Source organism: Tenrec ecaudatus (genome assembly GCF_050624435.1).
Source record: "Tenrec ecaudatus isolate mTenEca1 chromosome 1 unlocalized genomic scaffold, mTenEca1.hap1 SUPER_1_unloc_14, whole genome shotgun sequence".
Lineage (NCBI taxonomy): Eukaryota > Metazoa > Chordata > Mammalia > Afrosoricida > Tenrecidae > Tenrec > Tenrec ecaudatus.
In genome coordinates, this window is record NW_027457554.1 from 963,828 (window position 1) to 979,499 (window position 15,672).

General features: G+C 50.3%; 1 pseudogene; it reads right to left on the minus strand.

Moving 5' to 3' along the window:
* LOC142435768 (bifunctional peptidase and (3S)-lysyl hydroxylase JMJD7-like) overlaps positions 1–15,672 on the minus strand; it is a 64,612-nt pseudogene continuing 48,940 nt past the window's right edge.

Genomic DNA, 15,672 nt, shown 5'->3' on the forward strand with positions numbered 1-15,672 from the left:
CTAGTCCAGGCCTGAGGCCTTGGTGAGGGTGTCGAGCAGTTGGAAGTAACTGTACTTGAGGTCATACTCCATGTCGTACCAGAAGTTCACTATGGGGAGAGCAAGCACAGGAGTGGGTGGCCCAGCTCTGACCCAGAGCCTCCCCAGCCCACCCGCTGGCCGAGGCCAGCAGCTCCTCACCAGCAATGCAGCCCTGGGACTACTGCATATGGTGGAACCACAAGGCCGGCAGGTAGAGCATCTCGCCGGCCTGCATGGTGCAGCGGAGGGCCTGGGCCCCACGGTACTGTGGGTACCGGGACAGATCTGGTGTCAGGGGATCCAGTGGAAGCCAGGGCACCTGGGGACGGAGCAGGACCGGGGAACTCGGCCTTTGGCCTTGCCAACGGTAAGGGCCAAAGGTCCCCCTCCATCCGCCCTGGGAAGCCAGCCCCAGAAGGCGGGACCTTACGGAGGAAGGGGCCACCTTCCCAACACCTTTGGGGCCCGCTTGCTCCTCGGAGATGGATGAGCTCGCCCCTCCCTGAGGCCCAGGGCCAAGATGGACACTTTCTCCATGGCCTCTTCATCCACCACCTCAAAGGTGCCCGCCTCAGTGAGTCGGTAGGTTGCTGGGGTGTACAGCTCTGATGCCAGAGAAAAAGGGGGAGCTCAGCAAAGAGTGCTCCCAGCCCCTCACACCTCCTCCCAGCCTCTCCTGTTGGCTGCCTGGCCCCAGGGACACAGGCAGGGAATCCTCGCTACCCTTCATCTGGTTTGGGGCCCATGCGTAAGGCAGGCCCCAGCCCTACCATAGGGGATGAAGGGTCGGTCGCTGGGCGAGTGTAACAGGAAATGTTTCTCTCCAGAGAGGACACAGTAGAGGTTTTCATAGTGGTCCTTGTGCACTGCCAACACAAAGAAGGTCCTGGGCAGATTTGGTGGAGCAGGGCACATGAGAGGCAGAACCTGCCCACCCAGAGCCTTGCGCCTCAAGACAGCCAGGGGTGTAAAAACGAGAAAGTCCTGCGAATAAAGATTTCAACCTTCCATCCAAAGTGTCCCCTGATGTCTCCTTTACGCCCAGTACTAGTTCAACTTAGCCAGTAAAGGATCTCCATCCCTCTGCCATGAGCATGGTGTTCTTTTAAACTCCATCCGGGCTCAGACTGAAAACAGCCTCTTCAAAGAACAGCCAGGATCCTGGAGGACAATGAATTTATAAGGGGGGAGAGGGAATCCCATTATTTTCTACACAGTTTCTGAAGCCCCCTCATTTCCCTCAGGGAGAAGAACTCGGGAAGGGAGGGTGAGAACGTTTGAACCAACTAGAGGGACTGAATCAATGTCACTGAGCTGTCAGCGTAGAAGCTTGGTGTGTGCTTTTGCTCTGTGTATTCTCAACGACATAGTCAAACCAGACTCCAGGAGATGCCCAGGGGGGGCTGGGGTGGAGGGCATTCCAGATCCCAGCCACCAGGGACTTGGCACACACCACACGCCCCATGCGGGTCATCTCTCCAAAGAGGTAAATATTCACGCATAGGGTTCTCCCAAGTTCACCCCCGGGGCCAACGTGCCCTCTGAGAGATGTCTAGTGCGCCCCCACACCAAAGTCATCCCACCCACCACGCTGCAACGCCGCTCCTCCTCTGTTCGCAGAATTGTAGACCGACCCTCCAGGCCAGCCTCCCACCCTTGGCCCCATCCTGGCTCCTCCCTGTCCCTGCATCCCAGAGACACCTACAGGACGTCACTGCGGCCGCCTCCCCCAGCCAGAAGTTCACCGCCTCTGGCATCTTCCCTGCAGGACAGAGGAGGAGAGTTAGGAGCCGTTGTCCCCGGCAGGTTGGGTCTGGGATAACACCCAACAGGATGTGGGCAGGGGTGCTGCGTGCGAGCAAGGGGCATCCCAGGGAAAAGTGGCGAAGAGGCCATGGTTTGGAGGGCTTGGGGAGTGGGCCCAGCCCCCCACAGGCAAAAGTTAGAGCACTAATCCTTTGCAGTCGGTCAACAGTCAAGGCTTCCAGGGCGGCAGGGCCTGACCCTGGCCATGGAGTGGTGGGTGTGGGCCAAGACAATCAATGTCACCAAGCTGTCAGTGTAGAAGCTTGGTGTGTGCTTCTGCTGTGTATTCTCAATGACTGCCCTCTGCCCCAGTCGCCCCCTCTCACCCAGAGCCTCAGAGGCCCAGGGCATGTGGGGCTCCAAGTCGGGCAGCAGCTGGGGCAACTCAGTAAGCAGGTTAGAGCACTGCTTCTGCACGTAGAGCACACCAGGGTGCCGGGCCCTGCCCTCCAGGACATCCAACACACCTCACAGGGGCAGCAGGCGCTCGGCTGGCATCACGAAGTGGTCTCCGCGCACGGAATCAGCATAGCCATCTGGGGTCACCGCTACGCTCACCTCCGTGGCGCCCACCGTGGCCCTAGGGGAAGGGACTCTAAGAGCATGCCCACATGCCACAAGACAGCTCGCCCATCACCCTAGCCCAGCCCAGGGCTGCACCCACCTCAGATAGGGGAGCGACCACTTCTGCAGGGCATTGCGCACGATGCAGGGCCTGCTGGGGCAGACCCAGTCCCGGTAGAAGTGCAGTGGCATCGGGGCCTCCTCCAGGTAGGGCACGGTTGGAGGCACGCCAAGCTCTTAAGTGGGGTGGGAGGTAGATGTTAACATAAACAGCACCCAGCCACTTACGGATGAGATGCCCTCTCTGGGCAGGCCACAGTGTATCACTGGGCAGTGCTCACTGGGGAGGGACCAAGAGACTCTGGACCACCAGAAATAGAAGGGGATTTTCAAGGAGGAGGCTGCCGCACGCCTACTCCAGGAGGGGCCACACAGCCCAAGAGCACGTAAGCAACATACTCTGGTGTCAACTTGTGGAGGGGTGGAGTCTAAGCTGTCATTCAGGTTGCAGCTTGATGACCTCATTTGTAGGTGCCCTCGGTAATCAATAGCTCCCTTCCTGTGAGACATTCCTGCTGACAAGACACACAGAGCTACACTAGAGCCCTGAAGCCGCAGAGCTCACTTGGAGACCCCTGCTAGCGCTGGGATGCCTCCACCACCACTGGGTCCACAAGGCTTTCCACCCACTGGCCTGTGATCTTCCTGCATCAGCATCATTGCTTGTGTTTCGTGAGTAGGAAGAGGGATTTATAGACTGGTATCGGACATATGGGCTAATATCAGACTTAAGGACTTGATCTGGACTGGGCTGGGATGTTTTCTTAATGTACAATTTTTCTTTGATATAAAGTTCTCTTTTAAAACACATATAAGTGTCTATGAATTTGTTTTTCTGGTCAACTGGGGCTACCACAGCGGGACTCCTGCTTGGCCCAAACCCCAGTCCTCCCTGGGGCCAGACCCTTGGTTAGCTTCCCTAGCTGCGGTGGCAGACCTCTAGCGAAGTATAGAAAAGCAGCCTCAGGCACCACGCAGGGAGCTCTCCGTGGCTGGGGGCAGCAAGATGAAGGAAGAATGCCTTCCAACTGCGAATATTCACTGAATATTTTGGAATGTGCTCAGCACTTGGCTTGGCCAGTGTGAATGGGTCCTTTCAAGATGCTGACAGACTCATCGGGGAGACATGCCTATAACCTGAACGCCCTGGGTCTTCCATGATGGTACCGTGCTGTGTGCTGCCTGGGTGGCTTTCTCTTGCTGCCCTTCATCGCACCCTTCATAAACATCACTGACTCCCTGTTGTGCTCCTGGCTGGCTCCTCGTCTCACCGAGTCTACCTACAAACACTCCCAACCTCCCTCGCCCTCACCTTCTCCCTCTCCCATGCCACCTCCTTTGGGGCCCCTCCACTCACAAGTCAACCCAAGAGCCTTCCTTCCCCCAGCTGGCTATCCTTCTTCTTTAGGAACTTGTGAACCACACCACCCACTGCCCACCCCCTCCCGGCCCCAGCCCACAACCATTTCTAGTAAACAAACAACAGTTGCCCTCGAGTCGATTCTGGTTCCTGGTGACCCGGGATGTCAGAGTGGACCTTTGCTCCACAGTTTGTGGCCCTGACTTTTCTGAAAAGGATTGCATTTCACTGGGGGTCCTTTAGGAGTAGGCAACGTGCACCAACCTTCCCATTAGTAAGACAAATGCTTAACCATGGACACCACCCCGGGGCTCTGAAAAACTCCTCGTTCCCTTCCTGGGTGCATGACCACTTGACCACCTGCACCGTCAAGCACACTATCTACGGGCCCTGGTGGTGGCACGGTGCTTAAGCACGTGGCTGCTAACCAGGAGGGTATGATCTCAGTCCACCAGGTGCCCCTCGGGAGAGAGACGTGGTGGCCAATCTGTTTCCTCAGACACAATACGGGGCAGTTCTACGACTCCAGTGACAGGTTTGCAAACAGGTTAATATACTATCTACTCAATTGATTTCCACTGGATAGCTGTCTCTGTCCCCGGCTAGAATGTGATCTCCATGAGGGTGGGGGTGTGGGTTATGCCTTCCCAGGATGGAGCACAGTGCCCAGCACGCCCAGGATCCCCAGTACACACTGGCTTAATGACTGGATGAAAGGCTTACTATATCTCCTGCCACAGTGAACTAACTGGTTCCCCAGGCTTAACTCCCCTCCTTCCAAAAGCATTTATCACCCCAGCTCCAGACATCTTCTTGAAAGGCAGCCTCATGTTGTCACTCTGAGCAAACCTCCTTTGATGACTTACCACTTGGAGAATAAAGTCTGCCTGGCCTTGGTAACGGGGCCCAACCCATTCTTCTCCTCTGATTAGCCTCTGCCTGGAGCTGGCCCCTTACCACACACCCTCCCTGCTCCCTGGCCCTGCAACTCCCTCCATTCTTTCCCTTGGGTAGAGAGGAAGGTCCCCCCTGTGCTTCAAGACCACTGCCCTCCCCTTGAACCACAAGGTCGCGTGCCTCCGGTGAAGTCATCCGATTAGTCTCACGGTCAGTGGGAAAGTGGGGATGTCTTTAGCTAGATCAGAAATTGGAGCTGAATAGGAAGGTCCCAGGGGACCTGGGAAGGTGGAAAGGGAAGAGCTGATTGGTACTTGAAAGTCACTGACAAAGAGGCAAGAAGGATCCTACCTAGTAGATACAGGAACGCGGAGGGGTGACACGTGGCCAAGCTGTGCCAGCCCACTGTAACAGGCACCCCGGAAGATGACTCAGTAAACCCCTGAGATTCTCACAGAAATTCTTAACAGAGGTGCTAACTGCTATTTTTAGCCCCTTTATGTTTTCTGCTCTTCTTCCATTTTGATTTTCTTGCATTTGAATAGATTTCTTTTGGGGTACGGTCACTCTTCTATCCCAGGGCTTTGAAATGAGAAAATTTCAAAGGAGATCGAGACAATTCCTTTGACCCCATAATTCCTCTGCTAGGAATTTAACCAACCAAAAACACATGGGCAAAACGCTTCCCTCTCCCGCGTGCACCAACCTCTCTCCGACTCAGGGTGTTTGCCTTCCGTGAACTGCCCCCGCATGTGTCTGCACACTCCCTCCCTCCCCGCCCTTGAGTCTGTGCCCAAGAGCCACCTCCTCATTGAGGCCCGCTCTACTCACCCTATTGAACCTCCATTCCGGAGCCCCTCATTCCACTTAACTGATTTCCCCACATTTATCTTCTAACCTACTGTCTCTTCATTTAGTGTGCCTACGGCTAACTGTAAGGAACCCCGGTAGCTGCTAACAGCAAGGTCAGTGGTTCAAACCCATCGGCCACTCCTCAGGAGAAAATAGACGCTGTCTGCTCACTTAAAGAATTTCAGCCTCACTAACCCACCCAAGGGGAGCGGGTATTGTTTTTATCTCCACAGGGAAAGAGAGACCAGACTTCAACCCAATGCTCCAAGATGTGAATGCAGCATGCCAGCATGCAGTAGGGAACCAGTGGAGAGGTTTGAGGGGCCGGTCCCAATCCCAACTACTAAATGGACACCTGCCCCTCCCCTCAGAAGAATTTATTTCAATGGGCGGCGTTGAATCTGAAGCTCCGGGAGAGGGACATATCTGATCGGAGCACACGGGAGCAGAGGAAGGGGAACGAGGAGAGTGGAGCACATCCTGGACCACCAGGCCATGGGGAGGATATTTCCAATTAGAACAGCCAGTTCACAGAGAGGACCACATGGCCAGCCAAACTAGGAGACATGGCGCCCCTCACTGACTCATAGCCCTACAGGGGACAACAATGGAGACACAGTGTGGGAATTGCACCCAATATGATCCTGCCACACTGAGGCAAAACACTAAAGGGGTGCAACAGCAAGGGATTGGAGTGGCGAGGTCCCCAGGGAATGCTGAAGGTGGACTTTGGAGCCAGCATGGTGCCCCAACAGACTGGACTGGAAAACACTCCTAAAGGCCAACAAACAATCCTTGAACTAACTACAAGCTTTTTTTTCTTATTGTGTTTTATTTTGGTTTTTGTCATTGGTTTGTTGTTGTTTTGCTGTATATTGTTTCTTGGTTTTGCTCTGTCTTGTTTTTGTGCATGTTATTACCTCCTCAGGTCTGTCTAAATAAGATAGGCTGGATGAACAATCTGGAGGAGAAAACAATGGAACCAACAATTCTGAGGGGACATGGGAGAGGGGGAAGTGGGGGGAAAGGTAGTGGTGTTAAAAAACCCAGGGACAAAGGAACAAGTGACCCAAATCGGTGGTGAGGAGGGTGTGGGAGGCTTGGTAGGGCATGATCAAGGGTAATGTAACCAAGAGGAATTGCTGAAACCCTGGGGGGACTGAGCATGATAGAGGGAAAGGAGGAAAGTCAAAAAAGGAAATACAGGAAAGAGCTGGGAGGCAAAGGACATTTATAGAGTTCTAGATAAAGATATGTACATAGGCAAATAAGTTTATATATGAGGATGGGGAAATAGATCTGTTAGGTAGCTTAGCCTAGGTAATTGGGAAGTCCATTTACGCATGCCCAGGAGAACCAGCAAAGGACAAAGCTGAATTTTCCCGCCAGTGGGTGGAGATGTGCGTTACACCTGGAGCAGCCCACCTGGGCCAGTTTACTACAATTCAGCCAATGGGATCGACCTGGGGTCGTTCACCACGCCTCCCCCAGGAACCCTTAAGAAGGCAGGAACCGAGAGGGAGAGGGTCTGGTCATCTCCGTGGGAGGGGAGAGATCCTTGCGTGTCCCGGAGCAGTCTCTGCCAGGCCGCATGGTCAAAGGAATCCTATGGGTGCCGCGTAAAACCTGATGCTTCTTTGAACTTTCATTAAATTCACTTGGATCACGAGCCCAGCTTCAGCATAAAATCTTTCTCGCCCGGAGCCAAGGACCAAGGCTGAAATCTAGTCTCAGAGAGAGAGACCTTACAGATCTATGTGCATATATTTATAGGTTTAGTATTAAGGTAGCAGAAGGACTTTGGGCCTCCACTCAAGTACTCCCTCAATGCAAGAATACTTTCTTCTTTTAAATTGACACTCTATGAGGCTCACCTTCCTGATACAACTGCTGAAGACAAAGCGGGTGAATAAGCAAATGTGGTGAAGAAAGCTGATGGTGCCCGGCTATCAAAAGGTAATAGCATCTGAGGTCTTAAAGGCTTGAAGGTAAACGAGCGGCCATCTAACTCAGAAGCAACAAAGCCCACATGGAAGAAGCACACCAGCCTGTGTGATCAAGAGGTGCCGAAGCCATCACTTATCAGGCATCAAAGAACAAAAATTCATATCATTGTGTGCTCACCACCCTGATTTGATCGCTGAAGACAAATGGGTGCATAAGCAAATGTGGTGAAGAAAGCTGATGGTGCCCGGCTATAGAGTCGGGGTCTTAAAGGTTTGAAGGTAAACAAACAGCCATCTAGCTCAGAAGCAAAAAAAGCCCACATGGACAAAGCACACCAGCCTGTGCGATCACGAGCTGTTGAAGGGATCAGGTATCAGGCATCATCAGAACAAAAAATTATATCATAGTGAATGAGGGGTGGAGTGCAGAGTGGAGACCCAAAGTCCATTTGTGGGCCACTGGACAACACCCCCTTACAGAAGGGTCTCGGGGAGGAGACAAGCCAGTCAGGGTGCGATGTAGCAATGATGAAAAATACAACTTTCCTTAAGTTCCTAAATGCTTCCTCCTCCCCCACTATCATGATCCCAATTCTACCTTGCAAGTCTGCCTAGACCAGAGAATGTACACTGGTACAGATGGGAACTGGAAACACAGGGAATCAAGGGCAGATGATCCCTTCAGGACCAGTGGTGTGAGTGATGATGCTGGGAGGGTAGAGGGAGGATGGGTTGGAAACGGGGAACCAATTACAAGGATCTACATGTGACCTTCTCTCTGGGGGACAGACAACAGAGGGGTGGGTGAAGGGAGATATCGGACAGGGAAAGATATGGCAAAATAATAATTTATAAATTATCAAGGGTTCATGAGGGAGGGGGGAACAGGGAGGGAGGGAAAAAATGAGGACCTGATGCTAGGGGCTTAGGTGGAGAGCAAATGTTTTGAGAACGATGAGGGCAATGAATGTACGGATGTGCTTTACATAATTGATGTGTATATGGATTGTGATGGGAGTTGTATGAGTCCCTAATAAAAAGATTCTTTAAAAATATGTTGTGCTTCCATACACCAGCAGCAAACAATCGGAAAAGGAAAGAAAGAGAACAATTCCATTTCTAATACCATCTAAACAACTAAAGGACTGAGGAATAATTTTTTTTAATAAATCGTTTTATTGGGGCTCATACAACTCTTATCAGAATCCATACATACATCAATTGAGTAAAGCACCCTTATACCTTCGTTGTCCTCATCATTCTCAAAATTCGTCTTACACTTGGGTTCCTGGAATCAGCTTTTTCCTTTTTTTCCACTCCCCTCCCTCTCCGCTCCCCCTCCCCATCCCCCATGAACCCTTAATAGTTTATAAATTATTATTTTATCTTATCTTACACTGCCCCGCGTCTCCCCTCACCCACCGTCGCATTGTCCATTTCCCAGAAAGGAGGTTACATGTAGATGGGACTGGGGAATAATTTAATGAGGGAGACAAATACTAAAAATACTTCTGAGGGAATTTAAAGAAGACATAAATAAATTAGAAGGCTTAATATTGTTAAGATGACAATATGACCAAAGTGATCTGCAATCCCTATAAAAATTCCAACAGCTTTTATGTTCCTTTTAGGGGAATGGAAAGTCAATTCTCAAATTCACATGATTGCAAAGGGCCTCAAATAGTAAAAATGATCTTGAAAAAAAGAAGAACAAAATAGGAGGTTTCAAAATAAAATAAAAAATAAATTTTTAAAAATAGGAAGTTTCATCCTTTCCAATTTAAAAATGTACTGTAACGTTGTTAGGCAGACTAGCACAGGGATGGGATGTCCCTTAAGCCATGCCCAGAGAGCCCGGCAAGGGAACAAAGAGCGGCACACTGCACATGCTCAGAGGCTCAGGTTTCCCACCAGTGGGATTGGGTGGGTGCTAAACCTGGATCAGCCCACCTGAGCCAGGTGAATTCAGTTCAGCCAATGGGGTCCATCTGGGGTCGTCCACCACGCCTCCCCCTGGAATCCATGAAAAGGGAGGGGTGGGGGAGGGGGAGGGGGAGAAGGGAGAGAGAGAGAGAGAGAGAGAGAGAGAGAGAGAGAGAGAGAGAGAGAGAGAGAGAGAGATCTAACAGAGAGCAGAGAGTCGCAGGGAAGGAGAGATCTTTGCGTGACGCTGAGCAGCTTCAGCCAGGCTACATGGTCGGGAGGAGTCCTATGGGTGCTGTGTAAAACCTGAAACTTCTTCTACCTCTCATCAAACTCACTTGGATCACGAACCAGGCTCCGGCGTGAATTCTTTCTAACGAGGTACAACTCGATCTCCCGAGAGATCTAACAAAGCCACAATCATCAAAAGAGTGTGGTACTCCTAAGAGGGCAGTCCAAGGAGTAGAAATGAGAATCAAGAAATACACCCGTACACCTATGGTAACTTGTGATTTGACAATTATGTGAATGGGGGAAGACCCACTTATTCAATACACAGTGCTATGACCACTGAGTCGCCACATGCAAAGGAATGAAGGCAAATGGACCGATACCTTACATCATGTATGTGGAATTATAAAGAGACTTCTCCCCAGATTTGTCTCCCCAAAGACATGTCAAACACTAGAGCCTATTTGCTAGCATATCGTGGGAGGCCAGATGCTTGGAGACATCCTCCCTGAAGGCAGTCATTGGCCAGACAACTGTCTGCTCCCAGGGCAGGTAGAGGTCCCCCCCTCCCTGCTGTTAAGGACAATGGGCTAGTTCTCCCTAAATGCTTGTGACCATTAGTTTGGTTCCCATAGGAAGAGTTTACACCCTACTGATAATGGTTTCTATGGAGACCCAGAAAACAGGTCAAACCAGCTCAGTGACATTCAAAGTTAGGCTGCCATCCTGAATCTAGGATCTGCCCTTGTCACATGTGTGCCCCCAATCCCTCCTCTTCCTATTGTGTATATCCCTATATTGTCCCCCTCTCATTGCTGTATACCCTATAGTGCAACCCCTTCCTGTGATGTATGTCTTTACCGGTAATTACTGGTCTTGCACATCCCCCAAAGATATATAGGCCTGGGTTATGTGTCTTTGTAGTCAGAACTCCAGAGCCTCAGAACACTCTGCTGATTTTCTTTAGATGCCTTTCCTCCCACATACCCAACAACCCGTCCCCCTATTTTAGCATTGAAAGTCCCTCCACCCAGGCCAACTGGTTTGATCATGTATTCGATTTGCATGCAGCCCCTCCCCTCTCCTGATGGGGTAGACTCAGTGAAGGCACTGACAGGCTCAGAATCTTGGTTTCCTGACCTGTGAGTGTGCTGGAAAGTTTACATGGGATGATAAATAATAACACTGATGGCAATGAACAATTATAAGCACTTACTATGGGCCAGACGTTGTTCCTCAGTGCTTCTAGCAGGCACACAAATGCCATGTCCTTGGGGCCTACAAGAACTCAGATTCCACTTCAGCAGATCTGAAGCAAGCTGTGAGAAATGGAGTTTCTACAACAGTGAGGACCAGGATTCTAAGAAGGATTGAGACATTCAAATGACCGTGATGGAAAAGACCATGTATTGAGTATACTGTGGGTGGCCAAAAGAATGAGCAAATCAGTCCTGGAGGAAATCGAACCAGGACATTCTTCGAAGAATGTTCCTAGAAGATAGAATGGCAAAATTTTGTCATGCTGATTTTGGACATGTCGTTAGGAAAGACCAATTGCGAGACGAGAACATCATGTTTGGTAAAATAGTGGATCTGGGGAAACTCTTCATGACACGGACTGGCACAATAACCGCAACAATGACCTCACACCTGCCAATGGGCAGGAAGATTGCATAGGATCTAGCAGTAATTAGTCCTATCCGGCATAAGGTCACAAGGAATCAAATTTGCTTTGCTGGCGACTAACAACAACAAGGTCTTTCTATCATTCAATCTCAACCTCGAACACACAACCTAAGAACTATTTTTCACTTCCCTTGTACACACAGCAGAACAAAGGGGGTTCAATGATTTTTCCGAGGTTATAGAGCTAGAAGGACATAGAGCCAAGACTGGACAATGGAGCGATTTGACAACAGAGACATTAATCTTAAGCAGGAACTTTGTCTCCCACAATGATCATAGGCATAACCATAGCGGACTTGGCACAAGCTCTTCCACATGGCAACCTTTCAGCAGATAGTTGCTATCTTAGTGCCATCCAGTTGACACCAAATCAGCGACTGTATAGGGCAGGGTAGAACTGTCTATGTGGGTTTCTGACACTAAATATTTACAGCCGTAGAAATCCTCATCTTTCTCCCACAAAAGTCCGTATGATTGTTATTAATTGGGTCAGAAGTCACTGTAATGGTGACCAAATCCTTCCTCTTCTTGGATTCAACATTATACCCCACTGCTTCTAATAGCTCCTCTACCCAAACCAAAACAGGCACGAGAGAGTTGATTCTGACTCATGGTGCCTTATGTGTGGATTCCATAGGACTTTCAAGACTATAGGCTTTAAGCAGGTTTCCAGGCCTTTCCTCCATGGTGCCCCTGTGTGGGTTCCAACTGCCAATGGTTTGTTGCATAGTTGAGTGTGGAACTCTTTGCCCTCCTCCAGGAACTCCAATACCCTTGAAGCTCTCTATTCACAAAGGACTGTCCTTCCAACCTAGGCTCAGAGTGCCTGTCTTCTCTCTCTTGTTTTCCTTTTCATCAAGTTGTTTGGGACTCCCCAGGAGTTGTGTCCCAGGGACATATTTATATGTAATTTTGTCCCTGTCATCTACAACATGATCATGATAAATGGAGAAAATACTGAAGTGATCAGTGCTATCTTCTTGCTGCGATCCACAATAAATGATCACGCGAGCCCCAGTCAAGAACCCAAAGGACGTATTGCATTGGGTAAATCTGCTCTATGAGACCTCTTCCTTTTTAAATTTTTTTGCAGCTGGGAAAGAGAAAGGGGAGATGGGCTCTTCTCCCAAGTTGAAATCCCTGCCAGGGCACCCCCTACTCAAATCTGGCCAACTTCACTCACGAATAGAGTTCCCTGCTACTCCTGTAGAACTGCCCCGTGGAAGGACCAATGGTCTAAAGGTTCAGAATGGAGAAGACAAGTGCCAAAAGCCATAGCCTAGCCCTTCACAGCCAGAGTGTGACCCCACAAGGGCCCCCACAAACAGACACTTTCTAGGGATCTTAAATTGTTGGGGCTTAAGGGGAGGGGAGTGGGGCTCTAGCAAGCTAGGATCCCATTCCAGGCTGTGGGCACATATCCCGAGCCTTTGATGGGGAGGCCTCACGTACCCAGTGGGTCCAATGGAGTTCTGGGTATATGGGCCTGTGGGAGGGAAGCCACCTTGGGGGCTGGACCAACCCAGAGCATCCCAAGTTGGATGGGCTGCAGGGGCCTGGGCAGGGTCCCTCCTCCTTTCCATCCCTTATGACCAACCAGACTAACAAAGACTTGGGCAGGGATGGGGCCTGGAGCAGGACCAGGGTTGGGACAGGGGGCCTGGAGTGAGGTCTCAGGTGGGTGGGCCAGGCAGGGCAGGAGTTCTGGTGCCTGGGCAGGCACCAGGTGGGCTGCAGACCTACATCAGGGGTCATGGTGGCAAGGCCCGGGTGGGCAGGAGTCTGGGAGAGGGCGGGGAGGCCGCAGGAACCACACCTGGTCTGTGAAGCCCTAGGCCTTTCCCATCAGGTCATTTTGGCCCATGGAGCTGGTGCGGCTCTGAGGCTGGCTCACTCAGCACTCAGAGCTTAACCTGCTCAGGTCCTGAGCCCTTGGCCTCCACAGGAAGTGCTGGCTGGCCTCTTGCCTTGTCCTCAATAGTGGCTCCAGCTGCTGCCAAATAGGCCAAGGCTTAAAGGGGCCATGGGCTTCCACCTGTGCGCCCCGCCTCTTCATCCTTAAAGGGGCCACGCGTTGCAGCCAGAGACCTCTTTCAAAAGTGTTCTCCAAAGTGTTTAAGAGCAAGGATGTTACCTTGAAGTTGAAGGTGTACCTGACTAAAGCCATCTGAGTCATATATTCAATGGCCTTGTATGCACGTGAAAGTTGGACATTGAAAAGGAAGATCAAAGAAGAATCAATGCATTTATATTGGGATGCTGGTGAATAATATTGGAAGTACTATGAACTGCCAAAAGAACAAACAAATGTGGGTTAGACGTGCAGCCAGAATACTCCTTAGAAGCAAGAATGGTGAGACTTCCCCTCATGTACCTTAGACATACTGTTAGTGACAGATCAGTCCCTGAAAGAGTAAGGACATTCTGCTAGGTGAAGAGAGATAAGCGAAAATGAGGAAGACCTTCAGTAAATGGATTGACACAGTGGCTGCAACAATGGGCTGAACCATAACAACTATTGAGAGGATGGTGCAGGACTGGGTGGTGTTTTGTTCTATTGTCCATAGGGTGGCTAGGAGTTGGAATTGACTCAATGGCATCTAACAACAGAAACAAAATCTACACCCACTACTAACGGGACAGGAAGTTTCCCAACCCCTCGCATCTCTCAACCCCATGAACAGAGATGCTACCTTCCTTCTAGCTGTATAACCAGTATCTAGAACAGAGCTCAACGACGAAGTGCCTAACAAACCTGAAGTAGCTGTTACTTAGCTCCATGCCTCATAGGTCTCATTTCCCCAGCCCCAAAACAATAACATCGGTGTTGTTGTTTGTTGCCATCAAGTTGATTTCTACTTACACCTGCCTCACACCTGCCTACCTAGTAACCCACCTTATGAAAATAAGGCAGAAGAATGATTCATTCCCACGGTGTCTGCAGACTATGACTCACCACTCTGAAGGCACTGTCATGTAAATGTTGAATGGCTAGCTGAAAGGTTGACAGTTGAAACCCACCAGCTGCTTCAAGGTAAAATGATGGGGCTGTCGGTTCCAGTAATGTTGTACAACCTTGGAAAACTTACATAAGGAATTGACTGGACTGAAATAAGTTTGCTGTACCTGGAATGATGATGCGACCAGAGAAAGAATGAGAGGGAAGCCTGAAAAGAAAGCACTGCCCTGCCCTCCATCTGGCAGTTTTGTGATTTTTTGCAGCAGTTGGTTCGAATGGAACAAGGAATAAAGAGGCGGAGCACATGGCAGTTGAGCGCTATTTGCCATTCTGACCAAGTGCCTCTGTGAGAAAAGGGGGTGGGTAGGGTTGATCTTGGTCTTGATCAAAGTCCAAGAAAATATTTGCATTTCCAGAAAGTGGGAGGTTTCCCAAGCCAGGGTAGTAACAGGAGCTGCTAGCTCTCACATCTGGCCTTGTGGACCCTGTTCAAAGAAGCTCCTGCACTGGGTAAGAGGTTGGTGGTTAGGCAGAGAGACAAAGAGAGAGAGTTGAACTTCCTCTGGTTGTGTCTGGTCTGAAGGGTTTTGTCGACAGGCATCTTGGCTCTTTCCCAGCCTGAGCCCTTGATCCTCCTCAAGTCCACACTGCCGCTTCCCAGCCCCCCACAAGGACACCATCCAGAGGTCTTCCTGTACCCATATGTGGATTTTGGCTTTTCCTTCTTTTGGCTCTGCTCAGTGGCAGGGCATTTGAAGGGTGGTTGTGGGTTTTGTACAGTTGTCATTAGCATAAATGCATGATAATTTCCTAAATTTCTCTTCCCGCAGCTTTAGGCTGTGTTTCCAAACTCCCTGTCCTCACAGAGGCTCTGCAGAGGGGACAGTGGCTCTGATTCCACCTGGCAGTTCCTGGTTGAGCACATGGATGTCCCATCCCAGTCTAGCCATGGCACCAGGGATCACGGTGCTAGGAGAGGGGCAAATGGGTCCTCCAAAAGAGATGTGTAGTGACCACAAAAGTGACATACTTATGGTTATCTACTAATTGTACATGGTGGTGCTTGGCCCTCTCAAGGTGGAAACATACAAATTAGCCTATGCCTCTTCTCTAAAAGCAAGGGTACTTGCTTGTGACATGAGGTTTTGGAACGTTCTTTCATGGACACAAAGAAGGGTGGCTGATCCAACCCTTCAGCAGCTCATCAATCATTGAGTACCTCAAGCTGATTTAGAGTAGTGTCCAGAGATCTAGTGGTGAAATGGGGTAGAAAGCTGTGGGGTGCTAGCCAGGGAGAGAATACGGAATAATTTGAGCCAGAAAGAGTTATGAATGGGAGGCAGAATGAATATAGAAGGGATCTGGGA